The sequence below is a fragment of the Protopterus annectens genome, chromosome 2.part2 (genome assembly GCF_019279795.1).
Source record: "Protopterus annectens isolate FY-2018-M chromosome 2.part2, PAN1.0, whole genome shotgun sequence".
NCBI classification, from domain to species: domain Eukaryota; kingdom Metazoa; phylum Chordata; order Ceratodontiformes; family Protopteridae; genus Protopterus; species Protopterus annectens.
In genome coordinates this window covers 975,711,501-975,738,837 of record NC_056730.1, presented here as the reverse complement: position 1 = coordinate 975,738,837, position 27,337 = coordinate 975,711,501, and positions in this window count along the sequence as shown.

Here is a 27,337-nt window from a genome sequence, read left to right as displayed (position 1 = left end):
AAACAGATAAGGTGAAACACCCCCTAAGTTACTGTGGTAGTAGATTCCAGATACATGTAGTCTTCTTAGTCAATGACTGAACAACAGATGTTTCACAGCACACTCTAAAACCTACAATCATCTATGAGCTGGCAAAGTACAATACATGTGGCAGGCAATAAGGAACAGCTAACTACTTCAGTTAAGGACATAAGACACTTGTGGATACAAATACCGGCACAAAGATTTTGAATACGGTATGGAACCAAACAGGAAGCCAGTGCAACCTGAAATGCAATTCTGCAAAGTGCCGCAGCATGTAATTTTTCACAACTTCTTCTAAAGAAATTAAACATTTACCACAACTTTTAACATTTAGAAAAAAAAATGAGGTGGCTGGTTACTTCAAAGCAAGGTGGAAACTGTAGGAAGCAATGGAATGGAATGTCTCAATGATGAAATAAGATACATTACTGTTGGGTCAACTATGAACATAGTTAGAATTTTACATAAATAACTGGACAAACAGTACTGTGTATGCAAAATAGTCTCCACTGTCTACTTAAACTTTAAAAGTTGAAATAAACAGAATTTTTAACAGATTATGACACACAACTAGCATAATAAAATATAACAATGTCCTTTTTTGGGAGGCTCTGTCAAAGTGACAGACAGAATATTGTATGTATTCTGTACATTACTTTTGTTTGTGAAGTATAACTCAGAAGCATTTCATTTTATTATACCGACACAATAATAAAAACTAATCTACGTGATGTATCTGACATTGACAAAAACTACATTTGCAGCTTTTTAACACATTACTGATGTTTTTGGTGTTCCAGTAAGGACATAAAAGAATATCTAGCAAGTTAAAATGTTAGGATTCAATTCATCTAGCATAGTAAGCCCATTTGCTACTCTGATATAAAATGTGCATAAGTATTAGCAAACAAACACGCATTTGTTACTGAAGCAATAAAGCAGACGGCCCATGATTTTCTAACTGGTGAGTTGGATCTAGCTTCACAGTTAATGCATCGGGAATGTCTTGAATAAAACAACATATTCCTTTATACACCTGCAACTTTCCTAAGTTTTACTGCCTATCCAAGATGACCAGTTCTCATATAAACTAGGCAAGATGATTTTAAGCTAAGCAATGTTTTACTAATTTCATGGCTTACTGTCTTGTTCTTTAAATCAAGGAAATTCCTCTTTGCTGAATTTAAAAAAAAGTTGCTGGAAAACAGAGTAGCACTAGCTGAGAAAATAATATTAAATATCTAAGATATATATATATATATATATATATATATATATATATATATATATATATACACACACACACACATGTATATCTATCTACATATATATATATATATATATATATATATATATATATCTATATATATATATATATATATATATATATATATATATGGTATTATAGACAAACTCACCAGCTTGAACATAAACCCCTACGTCACGAGATGTGTTGCCAGTTGGCTCACAGATAGAACCCACACAGTGAGAGTTGCAGGCTCTAGGTCAGACTCTAAACTGGTTACAAGTGGCGTCCCCCAGGGCTCAGTCCTGGGACCCCTCCTGTTCGGCATACACTTCTCAGAGGTACAGGCAAACACAGGAGGACTACGGCTGAACAAGTTCGCAGACGACTGCAAACTGGGGGCCATAACTGACTCTCCGGCTGATACAGACATCCTCCAGAAGTGTCTCATTGAGATGGATACATGGTGTCAAAATCATGGCCTCAAGCTAAATGCCAAAAAGTGCATAGTCATCCCCTTTGGAAAAAACAAAGTACCTGCGAACTACCACATACGCGGTAGTCCCCCAAATACAGAAAATGTAATAAGGGATCTGGGGACCCAAGTAGATAGTAATCTCTCTTTTGATAATCATATTGCCAAGGTGGTTAGAAAATCCTTCTATGTGGCCCACCTAATCAAAAAAGGGTTTGCATCTAGAACAAAAGAGGTTATTATGCCCCTCTACTCATCAGACCCATCATAGAGTACAATGCCCCATTGGGATGTACCTTATAAGACACCTGCAAAAGCTGGAAAGACCACAGAAGTACCTCAACAAGAGGATTACTGGCCTCAGATGCCCTATGCAGCCCGACTGAAGAAACTCCAGCTGTGCTCAGTTGCATACTGCCTACTCAGAGGTGATCTCTGCCGGACATACAAGGCCATGTCCAACCCAGAATTGATGGACATGCTCCACCTAAAAAAAAAACAAATCCCCGAGAGCCACATGCTCTAGGGATCTAAACCTCATCATAACGATAAATAGGACTTGCTGGAGGTATAGATTCCTGTCCCAGAGACTGCCCATGCTTTGGAACAGGTTTCCAATCTACATTAGGCAGAGCCTCTCACTAAAACTCTTCAACAGAAACCTTGACTAGTGGATGGGATACAGAAAATTTACCCCGGGGATCGCTGCAGTGGCTCTGCTGTACAGAAGCACAGGGAACTAATGGTTCTGCTTGACAGAGGCACAGGGAACTAATCTAAGGGGCAGCAAAAGCCAACACATTCTGGCTACGCTTACATATGCCCTCGGGCAGATAGCCTAGTACTTACCTATGAACCTATATATATATATATATATATATATATATATATACACACAGGTTGGAAGGTTTGGAGACAAAGCCAGAGAGGCACGATTATATTGGTTTGGACATGTGCTGAGGAGGGATGCTGAGTATATTGGGAAAAAGATGCTAAGGATGAAGCTACCAGGTAACAGGAAAAGAGGAAGGCCTAAGATAAGGTTTATGGATATGGTGAGAGAGGACATGCAGGTGGTTGGTGTGACAGAGCAAGATGCAGAGGACAGGAAGAAATGGAAACAGGTGATCTGCTGTGGCGACCCCTAACGGCAACAGCCGAAAGAAGATGTTGATTATATATATATATATATATATATATATATGTGTGTGTGTGTGTGTGTGTGTGGGTCTACTTTCATTCACTGAAAACTCATTTCACCGCAATCACATTTCACTGAATGTAAGTACTGTTGGGCAAATAAAATGTATATGCACTATCCCCCACTGTAGTGCAATCCTAGAATTAGTATATACAGTTGGGGGGGTAGCCCCCCCCTCCTAGTTTGCTTTTATATTTATGAATCTTATTTCACTGAAAGCTAATATAAAACCACAAGTGTGTGTGTCTGTGTGTGTCTGTGTGTGTGTGTGTCTGTGTGTGTGTCTGTGTGTGTGTGTGCGTGTGTGTATTATGTAGGCTACCTATTACTGTTAAAGATCCCACTTCCAAGTATGGTAATACTTCCACAAATGTTAGTTCCTGATAAATGGAGTGCACTACTGTTCCCTAACCATAGCACTCCCCTTCCAAACTCTAAAGTCCCCGATCTCTCCCTAAACCTAAAGTCCCCGATCTCTCCCTAAACCTAAAACTCCACTCCTGCCCCTACTCCTTAAACTCCCTTTCTGCTCTCTAAAACTAAAGTTCCCAATTGCTCACTAAACCCAAAGCTCCCTCTTTCCTAAACCCAAATCACACTCGACCATTTTCTGAAACCCTCATCTACACTCCCAGCCACCCCCACCCTCACCACGGCTGATGGACTTACCTTGCTCGAACACAAACTTTGGGTGAAATGTGACAACTCCACTCTCTCCACGTGGCTGTCGCACCTTATCTGAACATGCATGCACCTTCAAGTGGCTGCTGTACAGGCTACAAGTTGTCCAAGTCCCTGGCTATGAGAGGATTTTCTTTAAGCATTTGTAGTAAGCATATATACACGTCTATCATTCTGCTAAACTATCATTCTAGATACTATAATTTGTCTTTCTAGATACTACTACTCTAAGCCCTGTTTATTACACCTACTCTGCCTGGTGAAATTCACCTCATCAGTGTAACACTCCTGTTACTCTCAACTTTATTAGATACTATTTATCTGCACAATGTCTTTCTACATTACTCCTGACATTTTAGTTTTATGTTTTAATATCTAAGTATAACGCGACACTGACAATTATAGTCTTCACTTTATGGGAGAATCTTTGTATTATTACCATTGCACTATATTGTATTATGTTGCAAATTAAATATCATTTGAAGCTCTTCTCCCAGGGTCTCCAATGAAAAGGGAGCATTGTCCACTTAGACTACCCAGATTAATAAACACAAAGTCCCGTTGGCTTGGTCAAAATCTGTTTAACTGACTGCATTTAGTCAACTAGACAGAAGACAGAAATTTTGAAAACTAAAAGCAAAAATATACACAAAAACTACAGCAAAAATCTTGCCCCCATATAAAAATGAAACTCAGAAATGAAATTTAACAAATTTAGGCAGAAAAAAATGCTGAGAATCACAACGGCAACACAGCAATCAGAAGGTGGCATAACTGAAAAAAAATAGACCAGATTGTAAACATTTAAACTAAGGGGGACTAAAATAAAAAAAAAGAAATTAAACATAAAAGTAGCATATTCTAATATAATCCCCCCAATACAACTAATCTATCCTAAACCCCTAGACTAATAAAATACAAAATTACCTGACACTACAAGCAAGCATTAAAACTGACCTCATATATGCAGTAAATAAGGTTCAGCCCACAAAGAACAAACAGAAATTACAGAAAACAAGTCCTACTCAACGACCAAGTCATGCAATATAATTAATGCAGCTCACAGAAATAAGGAAAATTACTCAAACGAGAAAACTGATAAATGGAATGCAAAGGGTCTTGGCTGTGTAAGAAATTATATTACTACTACAGGATGAGGGCTTAGCTTGGTACTCGTTCCATCAACCTTATAAATCTACACAGCAAGATATTTTATGAATCGCATACCAGACCTCCAAAATATTGTGTATGCAAAGTGTGTTTATCAAATACACATGTATTTCTTTTGTGTGTGGGGGTGTGTATATACACACATTTTATATATATATATATATATATATATATATATATATATATATATATATATATATATATATATATGTGCGTGTGTGTATGTACACACACACACATACATACACACTCACGCAAATATATAGGATTACAGCTAAAAAAATAAATCGACGTATCAAAGTGCAGAAATCCAGAAGTGACTCAAAAGGACTGACCGTTCATAATGCCAACACGTCAGCATACTGACAAAACACTTACTCAAAAACACAGACAAGAAAATCACAAAAAAGTACAGTTGTGTACACTTACCATAAATGTATATGTTCAAGTGTATTCACTGTTGCAGTCATCACACTTGGGTTATCCTGCCATGGGTAGCTCCCAGTCGGCCCAAATACCAGAGGCATAGTATTTCTGCGTCGGTTGCTGTTGCTCCAGGAATGACGTCAGGTTGTCAGTTGTATAAAAACAGGAAGCCGATGCCATTACATCAGTTTTTCTTGCCCCAAATGTCAGGAGCCCCCCAAACAGGGAGCTAGGTTATGGTGGAACACCACCACCAGTAGAAAGTAAATACCAAATAGCACTGTAAGGAGTTTGGAAGAGACAGAGAGAGAGAGAGAAGGGGGATGGAGGGTGGGAAACCAGGACTGCAACAGTGAATACACTCAAACATCTACAATTATGGTAAGTGTACACAACTGTACTATGTTCTTCGTGTTTCAATGTTGCAGTCATCACACTTGGGTTGATTCCCAAAGCTGAAGAAACGGGTGGAGGCAGTTAAGAAGAGTTGGGGCTGGCTAGTATGCCCTGCAGGACTGAGGTTGCAAAGCCTTCCCTGGATGTGGAAAAGATAAGCAGGTGGTAATGTTTGGTGAAGGTATGAACAGAACTCTATATTGCAGCCTCCATGATGTCCCTGGTAGGTTCCCCTCTGAGAAAAGCTGCAGAGGTGTTAGTTGCCCTAGTGGAATGTGTTCTGACCCCCTGTGGGGGTTGTAACAGAAATGGATGCAGTGTGCTATCCATCTGAAAATGGTTTGTTTTGATCTGGCCTTGCCCTCTGTCCCTGCTGCAAAGCTGACTAGTAACTGGTCAGATTTCCTAAAGGGGTTAGTCCTATCCAGGTAGAATCTGAGCTGTCTGTGCACATCTAAAGAGTGCAGGATCCTTTCCCCCTTAATATGAGGTTTAGGGAAAAAGGTGGGCAAATGAATAGACTGGTTGAGAGCCACACTGGACACCACTTTAGGCATGAAATTTGGGTTAGTCCTGAGGGGGACCCTGTCAGCATGAAAAATGATGAAGGGTTCCTCAGCCATGAGTGCTTGTAGCTCAGACACCCTTCTAGCTGAAGTGGATGGCCACAAGCAAGGTTGTTTTCCAAGAGAGGAATTTTAACTCTGCTGAAGCTGCAGGCTCAAAGGTGGGGGGGGGGGGGGGGTGAGCTTTCCAACATAAAGTTAAAGTCCCAAGCAGGGTTAGGGGCTCTTCTGGGTAGCCTTAAGTTGTTAGCCCCTCTAAGGAACCGCTTGATGAGGGGGTGTGAAAAGAGAGATGGCTCTGTGCTGTAATGAGCAGAGATGGCAGTGGCATGGAGTTTAATGGAAGAGAAGGATAGGCCGCTGTGAAGCAGGTCTGCTAGGTAATCCAGGATGAGAGGTAAGGAGGGCTGTCCTGGTTCAGCTCCTTTATCCTGGATCCATGAGCAATACCTTTTCCACTTGCCAGCATAGGATTTTCTAGTGCTGGGTCATCTGGCTTCACATAGAACATCCAGGACTTGCTTGCTTAGGCTGGCCACTGGAGGCGAGGTCAAGGAATAAGCAAGGCTGCCAGGTTCAGCGTCTGCATTTGTGGATGCAATAACTCTCCCTTCTGCTAGGTCAGGAGACTTGGAATCTGAGGGAGGTGCCATGGAGGCAATGGTAACAGACTGTGCAGTAGTGGGTACCAGTGTTGGTGTGGCCAGTCTGGGGCAATCAGAATTGCCCTTGGTCTTTCCTCCCTTATTTTGAGTAACACCCTTGTAAGAAGAAGTAGTAGGGGAAATGCACAGCTCGAGAGGTTTACCCATTCGAAGGATAGGGTATTCACTTTCCAGGCCTTGCTGTGAGGTTCCCTGGTGCAGAATTTGCTGAACTGGTGGTTGTTGTGGGAGGCAAATAGGTCCACCTTCGGGGTACCCCATCTGCATGGCTGAAGCAGTGTGCCAAAGGGTCATGGCTAGCTTGCATAGTGGGTAAGAGTGGGTTCCTCCCTGCTTGATGTACCACATCACTGTAGTGTTGTCTGTTTTGATTAGTAGAGCCCCCGGAGAGAGTAAGGGTCTGAAAGCTCTCAAACAGCTAGCATCTCTTTTTGGTTGATGTGCAGATGAATTTAATGTGGGCTCCAGTAGCCCTGAATGCACCTGCCATCCAGGTGTGCACCCCAGGCATAGTCTGATGCGTCTGTGGTTAGGATCTGGGCGGCGTGGGGTTGTGAATAGGGAAGTCCCTTGTTGTGGTTGCATGCTGCTGCCCACCAAAGAAAATCTTTCCTTAGACAAGGTATCATAGGTATAATAGTTTTCAAGTCCTGAGAATGTTGACACCAAAGGCTTTTCAAGTACCACAGAAGTTTCCTCATATGCAGCCTGGCATATGGAATTAGTAGAATGCAGGAAGCCATGAACCCTAGAGCTTGCAGGATTTTCCTTGCAGATAACTGGGTTCTGGTGGCCAGTTGAGAGAAGTAGCCTGTCAGATAGGCTTGTTTTTCTGGAGTAAGGAATGCCATCTGGGATGCTGTGTCCAGGCTTGCTCCCAGGAATACAATTTTCTGACTGGGGACTAGTTTGGATTTATTTTCATTTATAGTGTACCCCAGTGAGGTCAGTAGTTCTTTTACAAATGTCAGGTGCTGCAACAGGTTTTCCTGTCTGCCCGAATCAGGCAGTCGTCAAGTAGGGGTAAATTTGAATATTTCTTTGTCTGCAAAAAGCAATGGTTGGAGCCAAGCATTTTGTGAAAACTCTGGGAGCAGTGGATAAGCCAAAGGGAAGTGTAGAGAACTGATAATGCCCTGAAACGTAGATATTTCCTGCAAGAGTCTTTGATTGGGATGTGCAGATAAGGCCTCTTTTAGGTCTAGGAGTACCTAACCAGGCATCTTTGGATAGCATAGGAAGAAGCTGCTGGAGGGTGAACATTTTGAATTTTGGTACCACCAGGAAGGTGTTTAGAATGGATAGATCTAGGATTGGGCGCCAGGTGCCCTCTTTTCTGGGTACCAGGAAAAGTCTGGAATAGAAACATTGGCCTATCTGGTCTGCAGGAAGAGGGTGAAATGCCCTCATGGAGAGCAGGGAATGAACTTGGTTTTGTGCCTCTGCCCGCTGGTTTGAAGGAAGATCTGGGAACCCTTTTGGGTTTGGCAGTGTGTGGAAATAAAATTTGTACCCCCGGAACACTATGTTAAGGACCCATCAATCGTTGGTGATGGAGGCCCAGTTTTTTGTGTGGGAGGCAAGTTTTCCTCCTAGGGGCACAAGCAGGTAGGCAGAGGTAAGAGGTGGAGTTGAAAAGTCATTGTGAATTCTTTTCATAAGGGGGTGGCTTAGCACTCCCTGTTTTAGAAGTGGAGGTACTCCACTGCTTAGATTTCTGCATTCCCTGGGCCTGCTGTCTGGGGGGGTCTCCTTCCCCCAGGTCTAGTCTGAGCCAGCCGAGAGGGGGCTGGAAAGGACCAGTATTTTGAGGGGTAATGCCTACTGAATCTCAGAGGCTGGACTTGCAAAAAGTCTAACTGTCTGCATAGATTTAGCTTTTTCTTCCATCTTTTTTAAAACTTCTTCTGCCTTGGTGCCAAACACACTGACTTTGTTCAGTGGTGCGTCCAATAATTTTGATTTGACATGGTCTGGCAAGGTCTGTTCCTTAAGCCAAGCATGCCTTCTAAGTACAGAACCTGTGACTGCTGCCCTGCAGGATGCTTCTAGGTCGTCAAACCCACACTGCAGGGTATGTTTAGTAACTTGGCTGGCAGAATGCATAAGCTCCTGTAATTCTTTATTTTCACCACAGTCTGGAAAGGTAGATAATTTTTGTTTAATATGTTCCATAGTATGTTGCTGGTATTTCAGCATGTGGAACTGAAAATTTAATGCTCTAATGACAAGAGTTGCAGAGGTGTATACCTTTTTACCCCATCTGTCTAAAGCTTGGAAATCCCTGTCCTAAGGGGTGGGATTCTTAGCTGTGGCTGCTTTTATTCCTTTAGGTCCTTGGGAGATGACCTCTGGTTCAGCAGCAGGATTTTTGAAATTTGTGCGAGTCAGGAAGTCTGTAATACTAGTCAGGTTTCCTGGGAGCAGGAGGTAGAGTATCATGAGTTAAACTGGATTCCATGAAAACATCATCCACAACATCCAGAACAGGAGGGATAGCTAAGGGTCTGTGCTGTGGTAAATCTAAAAATTCCCTGCGTCTCTTTGGACTGAGGATAATCCTGGCATTCCCAATGGAAATACTCTCTCAAGGCATGTAGGATTTCACCAAAAGAAAAATTCTCTGGAGGAGAGGCAGAAGGAATGGATTCCTCTGCATCTGAATCCTCATAAGCAGATAAGGGTATGTCTTCATAATCAGAAACCTCAGAGTAGTCTGACTCTTAGTCAGGTAAAGCTGCCGGGGACAAATCTCTCTTTCTTTTAGAAGGGGTAGGCTGGCTTCCCCTAATCAGTATGAAAATGTCTTCCACCATTTTAAGCATTGGAGATTGAGGCATGCTTGAGCTTGAGTCGTCGTTTTTTTTAGGCGTAGTTCGTACCCTGGGGCTTAGAAACTCGGTAGTTTTAGAAAGAACTGAAGACGCAAAAGAAGTCGTTGGTTTGTGTCGAATATCGGTAGTGCAAAGAACTTCCTCAGAAGTGGGTGTCTGCACAGCGGCTCCGGATCCATCCAAGGTAGAGACATCCGCAGGTTCCGTAGTCAGAGAAGAGTCTTGCGGCATACCGGACTCCGAATGGGTCTTGGTAGTGGCCTGCAAATCCATAGAAGCGGACAACAGGGACTGTGAAAGCGCCTCACTGACAACCGGCGAACTGGCGACTAGCTTAATGGAAATGTCGGCAGTTTTGAACCAGTGTCTCTGTCTTTATCCTTACTTTTGTTGGAAGATCAGTTGTCGGATGGCTTACCGAAGCCATTTCGGAATAAGGAGATCGACAGCGAAAGTATTTAGCTACGATAAGGGCCCGATGATGTATAGTTCTGGCTTTGAACAAAGCACAAAACCGACAGCGAGGAACGTCGTGGTCTGGGCCTAAACAGGTGACGCAATAAGAATGGAAATCTCGGTGTGGTATTTGCTTTTCACAGGCTAGACAATTGTTAACTTTTTCTGACATCGGTTAGAGCAAGAAAAAAGGATCCCCAATGGGGTACTTAGCTTTAGAAGACTACAACTTCAATTTCGGCAATGAAAACTCAGGTAGTGGCTGATCAGCACTCGTGCAAATTGCTTCTGCTTCAGGCTCTTCGTCAAGAAAGACTGATGTAATGGCGTCAGCTGCCTGTCTTTATACCACTGACGACTGAGGGATACCCCTGGCAGGATAACCCAAGTGTGATGGCTGCAACAGTGAAACACGAAGAACATCATCTCTCTACTTCTATAATCACGTTACACTAAAATTATAGTAATATAAAACAGACAAAAACTCCTAAACCATTGCAATACCATACAACACAGTTTGCCTGAATAGTGGTAGTTTTACAGGAAGGTTTTTTCTAAGGTAAGGTACAAGGTTAGCATGCATTAATAAGGTGGGATATTAGCCCGGAAACCTCTGCTAGTCTGTAGCCATGCTGCAGCCAGGTAAACATCCTTGGCACAAAGCACAGTGTGCTTTATGCCTTTTCAGTAAGTACTGGTCTTGCAGAATGCTGGACCCCTCCCCAAGGACAGGCAAGCCGATATCGGATGCTCACTCCCTCCTTTTTTTTGGATGTCTCCCCCAGTGCCTGAGGTACTTATTTATATTGGGTAATCAGGATCATAAAAATAGCTTCGTCTGTGTGTGCCATGAAATTAGACAAAGTACCAAATATCTTCCTGCCACCGATGTGAAATTATGCAATTCTAGTCAGGGACAGACAACCATTTTAAAATGACTGAATATATCTTTTAGAAAGTCATGCGCCCCCCCCCCCAAAAAAAAAGACACCCACTCTGTAATTCGCAACACAGAGAAGCGTTAGAAAAACAGGGCATAAAGGACTAAAAATCGATAGATGCAAACTTGTTAAAGTAGTATTTAGTTCATTACAGTGTAGTGAGTGATGCCTCAAGGCATTTCTGTAATTAAGTTCAACTGATGCTTATAGGCAATTAACATAAGTTCATTAGTAGGTACTAGGCTACCTGACCAAGGGCATTTATAAGCCTAGCCAGTGTGTCGGCTTTCGCCACCCCATTGGTTAATTAACTGATCCTCTGTCAAGCAGAGCCAATGAAGTGATCCCAGGGGTGTATTTGCTGTTACCCATCCACTCGTCAAGGTTTCTCTTGAAGAGTGTTAGTGAGGGGCTCTGCCTGATGAAATTTGGAATTTTGTTCCAAAGCATGGGGAGACTCGGTGACAGGAATCTATCCCTCCAGCATGTTCTACTTATTGTTGTGGCGAGCTGTTGCTCACTAGAGCACGCGGCTCACAGTGACTTGGATTTCTTTAGGTGGAGCATAGCCTGTTCGAACTTCTATTAATTTTAAAACCATACTACATACGAGCTATTTAACTATTTCATCTTAAATCTTACATGAAGTACAACAACTGCGCTATTTGACTTCTATTTAGTGCTGCTAAAAAAATTAAATTTTTATATACTATTTATGCTAGCATTATTTTCATATTTTTTTCTAAACATCTTAACCAAATAACAAATACAGAACCATATAGCCTTATATGAAAGCTCAAAGATGAACAGATAAAATGCTGCAGAGTATGCACGTGCAACTTGAGTGGTTACTGAGATATTTTAAGTTGTTCACAAAATATTGCAAAATTAATATTTACTGGGTTTATTATGACTTATTAAACTGCAAAACTTAGCCAATATTGTGAAACAGGAACAAGTGAAGATGAAGCAATGAACAAATCCCACGTCAAGAGAAACTCAATTTATTACTGCAAAGCTTTTGGGTTAAAAGACCTTTCCTCAGTGCTGATAAATTACAACTGGTATAAAAGATTTAAATAGGAGCATTTCAAAAACATGTCAGCCAGCCTATCAAACATTCTCCCTTACCCCATCCCCCATTTTCAAAAAAGAACCTCAAGTTCTATTTAAATACACATAAAATATACATACATAAAAAAAAAAAAATATATATATATATATATATATATATATATATATATACACATCCCCACACACACAAATTTACTATTAAAAATTCTATCAAAAGATATACATTGATTAAGAACATTAAAAACAAACATTAAAACAGGTACACATCACAAATCAAAGATTTTCTGTCTTTTTACTAATACTGGTTTTATACTAACAGCATTATTTAAACCAGGTTTTAAATCTGCCTGTAGTCTTACTATCCATTCATATTCTTTAATTTCCAAGATGTTGTTCATATCACCACCTCTTTTTCCAGTAAATATAACATTCTATATTTTTTTATTTATTTATTATGACTTATAAAATTCAGTTTAACACTAGACTGTAATGAACACTACTACTGTAAAGATTAGTTTGTACCAAACAGTCTGGCATTTAAACTTCCAGTTTTCAGACATATGAACATTTGCTTGACGGGTGAAAACATAAGTTCATTTTCTGAAAAAGCCAGAATGCAATCACTGGAAGTTAGAGCACAAACCTCTAGAGCTCAGTGGAGTGAATGAGCTTAGGGAAACTATCTCAGAAATGAGCAGTTGCACCAAAACTTTCTGAGATGCCTTAATACCAGCAGTGCATCCATGGAGTAGTAAGATATAAAGGCGGGTAGAAACTCTGTTGCCTACACTCAAAATATGTGCATGCCGATATACTGAATTTTGAATAAATCAGGATCTTTCAGAATCTATTTTATAGTGCTTATGGCATAACCTGAGGCAGTCCTATTCAGTGCATTACTGTTCTTCACAGATCATCCGCCCATGGAATAAATCTAGGGCAGGCCACCAAGAACCTTTCTTCTTCTTCAAAGTCTCACCAGCAGTGCCTTTCAATCTCACTGGCAGAGATTTTCTTCTCTTACCACCAACTCTTAATTATAATGGAAGATACTGCAGTCAACTTCCACATACTTTCATCAAAATTAAATAAAGCTGAAAATACATTTATATGAATGGCAAAAAATAGGGAATCCAGAAATAAAAACATGCCACAGAAACTTAGGTATCAGGACTGTAGTAAAACCCAACAAAAACATTAACAAATAATTTGCAACACTTAAAAAAAATTTCCCGTAATAAGCATTTTCATTATACAATCTCTGGACCACAACCACCTAAACTACAAACAATCTGTGCAAATCTGATCTTAAAAAAGATTAGCAAAAGCAAAGCATCCACATATGAAACAGCTCAACACCACACAAAAGTTACACAGAAAAGTATTTAAAATGGCACCCATTTGAAATGTCAGGACCTGCTACAGTGAGTCCCGAAACACGGAGACTGAAACAACAGACTTACATATATACTAAGTCCGAGATGCCATTTCTCAAAACATTCCTCTTTCTTTACAGTATGGTGATCTTAGAGTTGGTATTTACAAGTTCGGGGGTTGGCTTGGGTTGGTTTCAGGACTCCAGACACACACACAAAGAAGCTTTAAAGAGAAGAGTGATTTTCAAGAAAATGTCAGCCAGCTTGAGCTGAGCTGACTGAAAGACAAGCTTAGGCACCAAGTCCTTCAGAGCTTTACTACTGCTGAAGTATAAACTTTTCTAAGGCTTTGAGGATCAATGGTTCGCATGGACTGTTCCTTTGTTGGGCAGAAAAAAATTTCCACAGATAAATTGTGTTTATTTTACTTCATGGGACTGGCAAAGTGTTTTAAAATGCTTTTTTACTGTGTTTGTGAAAAAAACAAACTGACTGCTTTTCAAGGGAATCAGGCACCATTTTTGGCTTGACTATGGAACAATCTCTTGGTCCCACAGTCGATCTTTCTTTCAGCCACAAAAAGAAAGTTAAGTGAACGGCTTTTACCACCACAGTAGGCTACTAATTTGCCTAGGTCACAGGTATGTGACTGTTACAGCCATTAGTTGTATTTCAGTCCACTCATTTTTCACCCTGGATCCCTTTGGGGCAGCACCTAGAGCCACTTTGGACTGGGGAGGTTAGACACTTCCTCTGCGGCTGCCGGGTCCCCCCCTCTAATGGCAAGTGAGAGGTGCTCATCAGTCTTGGGACTGGGAACACTGCAGGCTTCCCTGTTTTGTCAGAATGTTGCGCCCTTCCTAGGGAAGCTACTGTTCCCATTAATAACACTGTTGGTCCCATTTTTCCTGTCAACAGGAAACAGAAAATTACACACACAACTTCTCCTCACCCAAATTCTAGACAGGAGTAGTTTACTGGGTCTGGGTTTCATTCAGACTATTGACCTTTTTTATGAAGCAGTTTCTGGTAAAACAAAGGGAGGATGAAGGAAAAGATAATGGGCCTTTTTCCTCAGATTTCTGATTCAGATTCAGAGGAGAACTCAGTTTCTGACTCACCCTATTGGGGGGGGGGGCATTCTCTGAGACTATTTCTAGAACGTGCTAGTGTTTTCAGTGGGAAAACACCAACCTCTTAGAGCAAGAAATCTGGACAAAGGCACAGATAATGGGGGACGTAGTCCCCAAAATAGGGACACTTTTTAAATATTGCTCTTACAAACTTAGAAAGTTAACAGAACAGGTTTTAAGTTAGGATTACATTTTTTGAAGGATATGAAGTCAGAAATTCAAATGTGCCATTATTGTCCGACTTCAGTATTCAATGATTTGCCAGAAAACCACAATTTTATGTGCAACAGACCAAACATAGGAGAGAAAAATCTGGACATTCTGTGAAAAATCTGGACAGTTGAAAAAGTATGGAGAACACTGAGGTTTTTCAGTTAAGAAAATACTATGAACTGCTACAGAAGCAATTTCCAGAACCTTCACCATCCCTCTACTGATATCAGATCTGGAGGATGTGTGCCACTGCCTGCAATCTTCCCAACAGCCAGCTGCCCCTAAATAGGAAGACACAATGTATACACAAGTTCCTCATCTCTTAAGTGTTATACATCCTTCCCAAACCCGATCCAGAAGCTATAGCTTCAGTTAATCTTTCTGCTGCTAAACACCAAGTTAATTCCAATCCTACTATGTCTGTTAAGGATGGGAAGATTATTGATAAGTATGGGAATAAGTGTATGCTTCTGCAACTTTGATTTTCAGAATGTTGAGCTGTCAAACTCATATTAAGGTCTGTCGAGACTTAATTATGAAAATATGAGAAATGTTTTATCTGCAATTTCTTCTTGTGAGAAAAAAAATCTGCTTTAAATAATTTAATTTCTTCTATTTTTTCAAGTCACTACTCATTGTATACAGTGCGTGTGTATGACCGTTCATACTTCAAGGGCTATGGCCAGTGGTGCTGTTTTCAGGAGTTTAGCAGGGCTGCTAAAATGAGCATTTTAAATTATCCTTTGCACAGAACTTTAGTTTTTGGTCCATCTGCTGTAGAGGTGATTCAAAAAGTGTGATGAAAGGGGTAAGCTGATACAAGGAATCTCTAAGATTTTTTCAGCCCTCCTTTTCCAAATTTTCCAATGGATTCCCAACTCCTCATCCAGTTTTGGTAAGAAACTAAATACATAGTCTCAACAAAATGCAGGCAAACCGGCATTTAAGAAATGGCAAGGTGGTGTCAAAAAGAATTCTGGAAACTCCCACAACCAAGGATAGCCCAAGTAGGGCAGAATGACTATTTAAGAGACTTTGTTCCCCCCCTCTCATCCTGGTAGCCCCTTTTTAATAAAGTCTGAATCTCCACCTTTCTTGTTGGAAACAGTTTCAGACAAATGGGTTCTGAAGATCATTTATCAAGGTAATACATGGCAATGGTAGGAAATTTCTCTTTTTCAAGGGGTAATTCCTCATCCTCCAGACCAGATTCATTTCCATCTGTCCATCACATGCTGTCCCAGGGAATAATAAAACTAGTTTTACCTTCCCAGGTGGGAAAGGGGCTTTACTCCAGATGTTTTTATAGCCAAAGAAAGAAAATGCTTTGAGACCCATTCTGGATCTTTCTTTCCTAAACCCGTTTGTAATATTGCCCAAATTCAAAATGATGCCACTTCACAATCTGTTACCTCTTTTTCCTCATTCAAGCTTCCTGGTAGCACTACATTTAAAAGATGCTTATCACATTTCTGGTTTATCCAGCTTTTAAGCACTTCTTAAGATTTTGTGCATCTAGATCACTTTGTTCTCTGCTTTACCCTTTGAACTATTCACTGCACCAACAGTGTTCACTAAGTGGCTTGCGCCAGTTGTAGCTCAATGCAGTCTACAGGGTATCCACGTTTTTCCATATTTAGAAAACTTGCTTAACTTTGCAGAGTTTTTCAGGAATCTCTCTCATAAGCAATGGATCTCCTACACAAGCTGGGATTCCAAGAGAACATTCAAAAGTCTTTCTTGATTCCTTCTTACAGGACTGCATTCTAGGATGTCAACTATACACCACAGTTAAAACAGCTTTTCTTCAACAGGAAAAAAATAGATCTATATATAAATCTATCTCTAGGGTTTTCAACTCACACATTGGTCACTGTGAGGCAATGCTTCAGGATTTTGGGTTTCATGGTTTCTATGATTTTCACGATACCCCCTGGCAAGACTTCACGTGAGAAAGATTCAGGTGCATCTGAAGTTTGTTTGGTCCCAGCACCATCTCTTGTCTTTTCATATCACAGTGCTGGGGTTTGTCAGAACAGAAATCACTTGGTGGAGACAAAAGATATCCCTAAATCCAGTTCTCCCCTTCTCCCTCCCACCCTCCCTGTTCCAAAGCAGTCACCACAGACACCCACTTTTCTAGGGGGAAGGATAAAAGTGCAAGGTGTGGGGGACATCAAGGGCAGATGCAATCACATAAATATAAAATAGTTGCTTGCCGTGATCAAGGCACTCAACACTCTAAATCATCTTTGGTTCCCACGACATTTTCTAGTTGTTACAGACAGCACCACAGTCGTGTGCTACATCAACACCCAAGAGAAACCAGGTCATACCCCTCTGCAGACCAGCCATTCATGTTAGCTTGGGATATAGCTTAAAAGCATAATCTCACTCTACAGGCATCCTACAAAAAAAAATGGTAGTGCCCTGTGTGGTTGTGGCTGTGCCGGCTTGTCAAAGAGATATCCTCACTCTGTCTTATTTTACACACAAAATTTCCAGAAAATCACTTCCTGGGCTTTTACGTGGAAGTACATTAACTTACAGCAGATAGAAGCTTCTGGAAATTAAACAGTTAATAGTTTCATGCTGCTGGCTAGATTCCCTGCAGTTGGCAGAGTTCCTGGGGCCTACTACACTCACAGAAATATTGGAGATGTGTATTTTAACCCAGCATGCTTTAAAGTGCATGAAACAGAACGTTCTGGAACACTCAGGACAAGCGAGAACAAGAAAAGATGTCAGAGAACCAGAAAAAGGGGCTGGAATTGCTGCAAAGCTGAAAACTAATCTTCACAGGCCTGCTCTGCCTCAGTATTGCTAGCAAATGCATGCTTGTTGGATAGTAAAATGTATGACCTGAGGCTGGAACGCTACAGGAAAAATAAGGTGAGAAATACCTGTTTATTGATGATTACTGAGATGTGGCTGCATAACAAGATCAGTGATAGTGCGGTTAGCTTAGAAGGTCTCATACTATTTCATGCAGACAGATGTCAAGCTTTGTGTGGAAAGGCCAAGGGAGGTGGAGTCTACATCTATTATGAATGAACACAACAACCTAACTTAGGAAGTTCTGACCACTTTACCATTATGCTTCTAGCAGCCTACAAACTGGCTTTGACCAGAGAAAAGCCCACGGTTAAATAGATCAGGGTCTGGCATGAGGGGGCTTTGGAATGTCTCAAGGACTGTTTTGATAGTACCTGCTGGGACATTTTCAAAGAAGCAGCTATATCAAACGAGCAGGTGAACACTGATGATTACATGGAAGAAGTAATAGCTTACATCACGAAGTATGCTGATGATGTATCTGACATTCTTCTTATGACTGTTTTTTGGGGGGGGGGGTGTTTTTGCTGTTACTAGTGATTTATTTATCCTTCTGTGGGTCTTGTATTGAAAATCTTTTTTAAATTGAAATGTTACATTGTTGTTCTTGTTATCCTTGTTTCCTACGTACTCCCTGGTGAGTTAATACTTGGAATTTCATTTAGGCTGCACTTGTGTAGTCCTAAATGAAAATTAAGTTTACTTTGATTTCGACATTCTGTCAGAGCAAAATGATTTGGCAGTCAAGCTGATCAGGAAAGGAGCAGACCCTCACAAATGGAAACTATACCGGGGGCCTTCCAAGATTTGATCCATCTGTGGGAAGTTCCTCAAGCAGACCTTTTTGCCTCCTCTCTGAGCAATCAGCTGGCAAGATTCTGCTCTACAACACCATGCAAGAAGGCCTGAAAGGTGCATGCCTCTTCTTTTCCGTGGACAGGAATGTTCTCGTATGCTTTACCACCACTTACACTAATATCTAGGTGCATCTGAAGATTCAGAAGGAGACCTCCAAAGTCACTGTGGTGACTCTCTTCTGGCCCAGGCAACAGCGATTCTTCCATCTTTTGGAAATGACAAGGGGCAATTACCACAAGCTTCTTCACAGACTGGATTTACTCACTCAAGAACAGGGGTGTTTGACATACTCAGACAACAATCAACTTCAACTAACTGTATGATGGGTTTTAATTCCTTTTAGGCACCCATTTACAAAGGATGTGCATCAGGTACTAATGGAGGCAAGAAAGCCTGCCACTAGAAAATCATAAATTAGCAAGTGGAAAAAGGTTTTCTAGTACCCATTCAGGGCTAGCTGTTCTCCCGTTTTACAACATTTGTGTGAGTTACCATCTTATGGCCTTTCTTACTCCTTTATAAAGGTCCATTTATCACCCATTTCAGCCTGTCTGCCGCCCATGGATCTTCCTCTTTTAATACATTCTCACATCAAAAGGGTTTTGCACAGGAGACCTCCATAAAAACAGGTCACCCATCCTTGGGATCTTAATTTTGTGTTAGAGAAGCTAACACTTGCTCCATTTTAAACAGCTAACCTGGCTGACTTGAGGTTCTTAACATGGAAAAAAGTTTTACTTGAATGCTCTTACCTCTGTAAGGAGGATATAGGCGTTGCAACCTCTGACAGTGAGTCAACCCTACTGAGTTTTCCACATATACAGGGTTTCTTTGAGAACTAATCCTTCTTTTATACCCAAAGTGGTATCCAAGTTTACTGCAAGCCAAACTATTCATCTTCCAGTTTTCTTTCCTATACCCAAAAATAAGGGAGAATGGATACTCCATACCTTGGACGTCCACAGACAGCTATCCTGACAGAACTAAATCCTTTCAGATCTTTGGATCAACTGTTCATTTTTTTGTGAAGGTAACAAGGGACAACCTGTATCAAAGCACACTATTTTCATATACTTGACTAAGGCTATTACCTTTTGTTATACTCACTACAACAAACTATTCCAGACAGGGTCAAGGCCTACTCCACCAGGGCCTTGGCTTCATTTCCGGCTTTTTGGAAATGGATGGATTCTACAAGCTGCTACTTGGTCCTATGTACATACTTTTACAAAACACTATAAACTCGATTCCTGCTCTAGGTCAAGATTAGGCTTTCAAGAATCATTCTCCAGGGGCTCCTGGACTCTTCTCCTTCCACCTCCCAAATTTAGTAAGCTAGGGTAATCTATCCATAGGCTGCTGCACCAGTGATCAATATGATGAACACAGAACACCTGTATAAGTAAAACTTGCCATAAATACAGATGATGTTCAAATGATCATTGCTACGGTAGCCGCTCACTCCCTTCCTCCATCCCCTTTATTTTTAGTGTGTTGTTTATATCAGGGTGTGTTTTTTTTGTTTTACTTTTTGTTCTTCCTAGCATTTTCTTTTCAAGGCTCAGCCTCCCTCTCTCTTTTGGGAGGAATGCTCCGAAAGGCTTGGCGCCCAAGCTTGTCTTTTAGCCAGCTCAGCTTAAGCTGCCTGATAGTTCGGGCATGTGGAAGGTGTCTTGAAGCTTTAGAAGCTGGCCAGCTGTTACATACTTACTGTAGCAGTTATTTGAAAAATGTATTGTTATTGTATTTTTACTTACACAACTATACTATACAACCCTAGTTGCTTACAGTACTGTAATAATAAAATAAATGTTTTGACAGTTTGGATTAACCTTTCTGCATATCACCCAGATTTAGAAACTGTGGCTCCAGAGAAGTTTTTATTATATTCATCTCCGCTAGCAACCAATTTTCATATAAAAACACTAATCATTCTTTAGTCCTTTTGAATGGAAATGAATGCACACAAAACACTACTGGATTGTTATTTAAGTAGCATGCCATTATAATGTAATGCAATAATATAATTATAACACAGAATGTAATATAATTACATAATTACAAAGAACCATTATTTTGAAACTTAATGCTTCTTAGTCTGGCTTGGAACTTGTGTAACAATAAGCTCTCTGCAACAATAAACTCTCTCTTTTTTTTAAAGAATGTATTTTATCATAAATAAGCAAACAACAGAGTAAAAGAACATTCAGAAAATTAAACATTTAAGAGGAGGCAAGAAAATAAAATCCAGACAAATTAAGTTCATCACTCATGCTAAAAGGATATTATAAAATAGTAGGAAGAAACCACAACAGGAAATCGAGATGTGAGAAGCAGATATCTGCAAATCACTACCCAAAAGGAACTAAACTTGGCAGTTTCCATCAATTCTTATACACTGACTTAACCACTCAAACAGTGAAGGGCAATTCCGATTAAGTGCGCTTTTCAATAAATTCCTTTCCATGACTAAATGGCAAAGTGTCACTTTTATTAAAAGTCAAATTTAATGGTCAAAAAGATAACTATTCTGTGAAGAAACCACAGAAGTTTGCAAATGACTTCATCTTTAAAACCCTTGACTGTCACACTGTCAGCTCTAAATAATATTTTTAAAACATATATCTTAAGTCATTCTGTAACAAGGCACAACTTTTTTTAATTAAGCATGAAAAAACACACTTATTTTCTCTTTCACATTTACAACGGAGCCCTCCACTCACTGATTTTGCTTACATTATTCTACAATTTTACAACAGAACAAATATTTTGTCTGTTGCTAAAAGACTTTAGCAAATGAGGAAGGATGCATTGGAGACTAATGTATATACTGTATGACAACACTTTTGTCTTTCATCTATATAACAAGCTCCACTGAAACAACCAATAACTTCCAGGGCTGTTCATCCTTTTTGAGGTGTACACACACACACACACACACACACAAACACACACATTACAGAAACACATACACATATAAATATTATGAGATATTTGATGCTAAAACAGAACAGAACATAGTAACCTAATAACTGGCATTCTGAACAGTTTCAAACAGGTTTGTTCCATGTTGGAGTAGGATGGTGATCCTGCACTATCAAAACCCAAAAAGGTAAGAAAACTTCACCATTTTAAAAATATCACCCAAAACTTCATTTTTAACTGAATGTTATTTCCAGTTTATAATGAAATTAATCAAGACGGCACAAATCATCTCTGTGAGATAACAGATGTCCCAAAAGGAAGCAGTACAGACTAACTTCACACACATACTTTTATCAATTACACACACAAATTAAAACACCAAAATTCAGTATGCCTCAGTGATCCAAAAAATGTCAGAAATAAAAGGAACAGGTACCAGATTTTTTTTCACTAAAAGTGAATTCAAGACTGAAAATAAATTTTGATGACAGATGCATTATACCTCTATATCTACACACACATTTTATATATATATATATATATATATAAAGGAATAAGCTAGGCTGAAAACATGAATTCAAATATTAGATATCATTGCCACCTACAGTGTAAGTTGATACATACAAAATTTTCCACTAAATTCAGAACCGTCAAAATTTAAGATTTTAAATTAGTTTAAACTAATCAACTATAAATTCACTGCAAATTATTTTAAAGCATCTATAATTGCTTTTTGCGCAGGTTAATATCTTCTTTTTTTTTCTTATAGTTTCATTTATTGGGGGATAAACTGATGAATTTCAGACTACTGCATGAATTTGATGTTAGTCTGGTAAGTGGATGTTCCACTGATTCCTGAACGAACATTGGTCTGATCAGACCTTATAACAGAGCAATCTGGTGGGAAGAGTTTCTGGTACCTTGTAAAAAGCTAACTAAAATAAAATTAAATTAAATTAAAACTAAGAAAACTTGAAACTGTGATTCTTGTAACACTAACATTTTATGGGGGGGGGGGGAATAAAACCTGAAAGCTGAATCTTGTCTAAATTGTGATTGTAATACTGTCATGTATGTGTGAGTGGTAAACACCCTAGTGTGTATATTATTGCAGAAAAGCAAAACTTACATCGACGACTGTAGATAAACTGCTCAGACTCCTGTTAAAACCACCATACCACAGCCCTGAATTTCAACCAAGAAGTTGTTTAAAGTTTGCTTAGGCAATAATAAGCAAACTACAAAACTGAAACTAACAGGATCTACATTCTTTGTATGGCTTATAAAATTCTGAAAAACATTTTATCCCAGAGTTTGACTAGATCACCCAAATCCAAGGGGAAGCATTTATCAGATAATGTTGAAACCAAGGCCAACTATGCCTCTGCACCTGTAGTCCCAGGATACATTTTCACTTGATGGGGAAGGAGCAGTTATAACAACCTGCCCCCAAGCACCATGCTTGTGTTAGCAATAAGTAAATTACATACTGGGTACTACATTCTTCTTTAATTTATATACTCATTCATTTAGTTAATCTAAGTCATTTAAAAAAATGAACACCACCGTGGATATGGAGACTCAGGGAAGATGGAGATAAAAATCCTTCTTCCAAGTAACTTAAAATGCTCGTGCTTTCTGTATAGTTAGTTTTAGGCATAAAAACACCAGTATTTAGAGATGATCTGAAGGCCTTGGGTGCTTCTTCCATCAGAAGCTCTAAGCAATCTAATGAAACATATGGTCGCCTGTGCAAATGTGTTAGAGGTATTCCTGACGCCAAAGAATAAGTGTACCAAAGGGGTGATTCATAGAGGCCATTTAAGCTGACATTTAAGGCCTGAAAAATAGAGAAATGCAAATGAGAAATTTTGTAAAGTGCAGTATGCTAATGAAGCAGTTTTGCAATTCACAGACCAACACCCCAACAGTACGCACATCCATTAATAAATGCAGTGCTTCGCCTATGATACTGGAGTTGCAATCTATGAACTTGTTTGTCCAAGTATGCACAAGCACTTCCCTGGCACACAAATTAATTTGTTCCCCAACGACCCAAATTTGTTCCTCAACGACCCTTCAGTAACATCATCAGTATGCACAAGCACTAAAATGAAACATTCACCCAAGCGACCCCTTCAGTAACATGCCTCGGTATGCACAAGCACTAAAATAAAGCAGTCACCCAAGCAACCCCTTCAGTAACATCCTCAGTATGCACAAGCACTAAAATGAAACATTCACCCATGTAACCCTTTCAGTAACATCCTCAGTATGCACAAGCACTAAAATGAAACATTACCCCAAGCGACCCCTTCAGTAACATCCTCAGTATGCACAAGCACTAAAATGAAACATTCACCCAAGCGACCCCTTCAGTAACATCCTCAGTATGCACAAGCACTAAAATGAAACATTCACCCAAGCAACCCCTTCAGTAACATCCTCAGTATGCACAAGCACTAAAATGAAACATTACTCCAAGCGACCCCTTCAGTAACATGCCTCAGTATGCACACGTACCAAAACAAAGCATTCACCCACGCGACCCCTTCAGTAACATCCTCAGTATGCACAAGCACTAAAATGAAACATTCACCCAAGCGACCCCTTCACTAACATCCTCAATATGCACAAGCACTAAAATGAAACATTCACCCAAGCAACCCCTTCAGTAACATGCCTCAGTATGCACATGTACCAAAACAAAGCATTCACCCAAGTGACCCCTTCAGCAACATGCCTCAGTATGCACAAGCACCAAAATGAAACATTTCCTCAAGCAACCCCTCCAGTAAAAATGTCCAGGTATGCAAAAGCACCAAATCAGCTTGCCTTGCATCTCCGTATTCTGAATGAAACCTGCTGTTTTCAGGTGTAATTTCAGGGCAATTTACAGACTTTCTATGCAATTTAGTTCATTATAGATTCATATCTATAATCAAACTCATGTTCATGTGTGTAAACCACCTTAACAGCATAGTAGCTCTCCCCTTATCACTTACGCATAAATCATGTTACGTATTATTTCCGATAGGGGGTATACTCAAAAAACATCCTCCATATTTCTGTAGTCATTCAGTTATGTACGTTTAGGCACTACAATCCTTCTCAAGAGCAGTTTGTACTCTGTTTATCACAAAAAAATAATATTTCATCAAGTGAAGTTGTTCTTGCTGTGTCTTTTGGCTTATCCTGGTTAGGAGTCGCCACAGCGGAACTCCGGTCCACTAATGTTTGGTAGTGGATTTTTACGTACCGAGTTACCAGCCCTGACGCACAACCTTCAACGAAGACATGCCCATTCACGCATGCCTCCACACAGAAGATGCTCTAGCTGAGAATCGAACGCAACACCTTGCTGTGAGGCGACAATGCTACTGCAGCACCACTACCGCGGGTTTATCATCAAGTGAAGTACAAGTCTTAAATAAAAGATAATGTAATATGTGAATATTTATCCAGTTACCAAGCTACTGCTTGATGAACTTGCTGCATGCAGAAGGCCAGTCAGGACTATGTTCTGTAAAGTACTGATCTATCTTTTCAAACTGGGTCATCCCTAGGTTTCAAACTGAGTCATCCCTAGGTCTTAACTGCAAGAAGGTCTAAATGGTCCACATGCATCAATGGTACCCAATCCTACATCATCTAATAATGTGGTTTCTTCCAAAAGAACATAATGTTGGGGGTAATGCTTCAGATAAAAAAACTGGTAGAGCATTAGAAGATGATCCCTAAAATAAGAAATTATAATATGACCTAATGCTGTATACAGTACTAATCTTACTGCAGATTCAATGATTATCTGAAGACTAAACAAAAAAAATTGCTAAGTATGGCAAAACATCACTGCAGCACCAAAATAACTGCAACAGTACAACAAAGTCTGATTTTAAAATCAGCCAAGTGCTTACCCTCTGGACTGTATCAGGCTGAACTACAGCTCTCAAGTAAAACTGCCACAACACTGGAACACATTCCACAAGGTGTCTGCAAAGTTCTATACATGATGATAGGTCGAGAGTGCCTAACCAACCTTCTTCAAAACAAAGCCATAATGGGCAATTAATGAACCTGACTAAATAGTGGAAAAAATACAAAGAACGAAGGCATCAGGTCTCAAAACTGGCAATGTTACGTGAAATGCATAGTTCAGCAGGTAATTCTAGTGCTGTTACTCAAAATGCAGGGCAGTTCATCAGAAAATCATAAAACGACACTGGTAATATGCACTTAAATAGTTTAACAAAATGACATGTATGAGCAGAATTCTGCATTGCAGCTAAATAATTCATTAATATTACAAAATTATTATAAAACCTGTAAGTTAAAACTAAATGAAGTCCAAGCTAACAAGATCCTAAAATACAACTGTGACAGGAGATGACAGCATTGCTGTTCTCAGAACCAGCTTGCTGTTTTCATTAACAGGAAACAATTGTAATTCAAAACATTCCAAGTCTGCTCAGGATGCCAATATAATTTAGGGTACTGTAAAAGCCATGGATCACTCAAGACTCCACCAGTGACTCTCCAGCACAGTGTGTTAACATCCCAGTGGCCAGCATTTAAAATGACGGTAAATCAACAAAAGAGTTCTGCATTAATTCTCAAGCATCAAAGTGACATGCACAGGCCAAAATCTGTAAAACCTGTGGGATACAGAAAAATATTACACCAGCATCTAAAAGTCTAAAAACAGCAGCTTGCAACAAGATGTTGATGGAATCCAAGAAGCCAGCAAAGACAAAAAAGTCAGACCTAAAATAAAAAAATGTATTGAGCAAAGTTGAAAAAGAAACGGACCGTTAAAAAGTCTGGGAATTTAAGCAAAAATGCATTTTTTGAACTTTAAAAATTACAGCAAACTGCATACATTCACAAGAAGTGCTGGGTTAAGCAGCTAAATGTATTAATTTTATATTTGTTAAGTGGTTAGTTGGACTGATCAGAGAACCCTTTTCAGTCGCAGCTAGAGCCATAAAGCAAATATAAAGACACAAAAAGCAATAATGCAAGAGAAGCTAAAACATCCAGTTACATAAGAACAGTATACATAACAGTGTTAAATAGTTGTCAGTACAAGTCAAAGCAGGCACAGTACAAGTACTTCCAATATTACACACAAATGTTTTGTGTACAATACAACATAAAAATAAGCAAAAAAGTTTGAATGTTGACATTCTTTAAGCATGACTGTAAAACTTACTGGTACTCCAGACAAGAATACTAAAGATGGAAAATCATTTTAACATAAACAATAACACAAATGAAGTATAAAATGATTCAGTACAGTGTATATCTGCACTTACCATATTACTCTTATTACATACAGCTATTACTTATGAACAACCAAAAACTGGTTAAGTTACTAAAAGCAACAAGGTCATCTAGTACCTCTGAAGCACTTGCATCTGTTTTATTGATAAGGTTGGCATATAGAGATTTCTTGAAAAATTTAGTCAATCTTCCTAACATTTTTCAGACAGAGTTCTATGAAGCAGAGTCAATTGTTTGAAAAATGCATTTCACTGACATGTTTTATAAAAGGTAGTATTTGTAAATGAAAGCAGTCTGTACTGTGTACAGAATATGAAGGATTTCAGAATGTAAATCTATTAAACAATGATGAGCAATATCTTTCAATGCAAGAGTTTGAAGGTAAATGTATTCAATAGCAGAGAGGCCCTGGCCTTAATTAGTAGCACAACAGTGATGTTCCCAACAGCTGGGAAGTTGAATGAATCCAAGTATTTTATTTTTAGAAGACTGAAAATGGATGGCACTGAGTAGCAGTAAGCAATTATGGGGAGATCATATTCTAGACAATTACAGCTTA